The sequence below is a fragment of the Sinocyclocheilus grahami genome, unplaced genomic scaffold, assembly GCF_001515645.1.
Source record: "Sinocyclocheilus grahami isolate Dianchi unplaced genomic scaffold, SAMN03320097.WGS_v1.1 scaffold1099.1, whole genome shotgun sequence".
Taxonomy (NCBI): domain Eukaryota; kingdom Metazoa; phylum Chordata; class Actinopteri; order Cypriniformes; family Cyprinidae; genus Sinocyclocheilus; species Sinocyclocheilus grahami.
Genome location: NW_015506278.1, coordinates 619,603 through 621,560, shown reverse-complemented (window position 1 = coordinate 621,560; position 1,958 = coordinate 619,603). Strand labels below are relative to the sequence as shown.

Here is a 1,958-nt window from a genome sequence, read left to right as displayed (position 1 = left end):
CCGCTTGATTTGCCCTGTCAAGAAAGCTGCAAATAAAAATGCTAAGCAATACTTATCGACTCCTGTAAATGTCTCCCGTTTATCTTCTGAATTGATTCATCACCCTGACTCTGATTTCTCTAACTATCTATTGTCGGGCATCTCACATGGTTTTCATCCCGGTGTCGAAATTCTCCCCTCCCAAAGCCTCATCTGCCCCAATCTTCAGTCCGCTCTCGCCGAACCCGAAACGGTCGATCTTCTAATTAAGAAAGAAACCGACGAAAATTTTATTTTTGCGATTTTCTGTCCCCCCCTTTAACATTTTCCGTGTTAGCCCCATAGGCATAGCTACCAGAAAATTTTCTCGTAAAAAACGCCTTATAATCGATCTCTCTTCCCCGCATAATTTCCCGCTCCCAAGCATTAACTGCCTCATCCCGCTTGAAGAATTTTCTCTTCATTACCATGACATCGACCAAGCCATTACCATGATCAAAGACGCAGGTCGCGGTGCTTGGATGGCCAAAGTTGACATCACCTCTGCCTTTAAGGTGATGCCCATCCATCCAGATTTTTGGCAGAAGCAGCCCAAATATTTTCAACATGTTATCAGAAGCAATTTGCTGGATCCTCTCCAACAATTACGCCGTACCCTACTTAATCCATCTCTTAGACGACTTTTTAATTATATCACCCCCGACTCCATCCCAGCAGCGCACCTTTTGACAATGCAAAAGGTTTTCGCAGAGCTCGGGATTTCCCTCGCTCAAGACAAAACTTCAGGCCCAAGCACTTCCATCGAATTTTTGGGAATCAACCTAGATTCACAAAGGTTCCAAGCTTCTCTACCCAAGGAAAAAATCGACAGAACGATTCTGGTGGCTTCCACTCTCTTAGCCAACACAAACTGCTCCAAACGTGAGCTGCTATCCATGCTCGGTCATCTAAATTTCGCGATGCGGATCATTCCGCAAGGCCACACCTTCATCTCTCACCTCCTCTCTCTTGCGTCCTCCGTTCACGAGCTAGATGATCAAATATCTATAACCAATTCATGCCGAGACGAGCTCAGTCTGTGGATTTCCTTCCTTAAGCAATGGAACGGCTTATCCTTTTTTTTTTTACAGCGATTTGGTTTCTTCTCCTGTCGACATCCAATTATTTTCCGACGCCGCCCCCTCCGTCGGTTTCGGAGGATTTTACCAAAACCGCTGGTTCGCTTCTACGTGGCCCTCCCAGCTGTTAGATTTACCTCAGCCGCTAATATCCTCAGCACTTTTCGAGCTATATCCTATAGTCGTGGCAGCCTTTTTGTGGGGAAAAGAGTGGTCCACCACCAGCATCGTTAATCACTGTGACAACGAGGCTACTGTGCACTGCATTAATAAAGGCCGTTCTCATTCACCCGCCTTAATGCCTTTGCTAAGACGTCTAATTTGGATCTCAGCTTGCGACCAGATCATCATAACCGCAAAACACATTCCCGGGTTCAAAAACCAAATAGCTGACTCTCTCTTTCGTTTTGCCTTTCAGAAATTCAGGCTGTTGGCACCAGAGGCAGAACCACTCCCAACCCCAGTGCCTCCTTATTCAGAGCTGATATTCCATTGAATCATCCTCTTGAGACCTCTTCTCGAGGCTTCCCTTGATTGTATTTTTCAAGCTGTTTCCCCCAGAACCCTGCAATTCTATTTAACAGCATGGAAATGCTTTAAAGCATTCCATTCTGCCTATAACCTGCCGTTCCCCGATTTTTCCCTACTCTCTATCACTTAATTTATATCACACCTCAACATTAACAAAAACCTCCAAGTCAGCTCCATTCAAAGCTATCTAAGCGGAATTCAGTTTTTCCATAAACTCATATACGGTTCACCCTCACCTCAAATAGCCAATTCACAGACCTCCCTTCTCATCAAAGGCATTCAAAGAGCCCATCCCACTTGCCCAGACACCAGGCAACCCATAACCTTAAA

The 1,958-nt window shown here is 45.4% G+C and overlaps 1 pseudogene; it reads left to right on the top strand.

Moving 5' to 3' along the window:
* Positions 1-1,593, top strand: part of LOC107566762 (uncharacterized) — an 11,441-nt pseudogene extending 9,848 nt beyond the window's left edge.
* Positions 1,594-1,958: the final 365 nt, after the last annotated feature.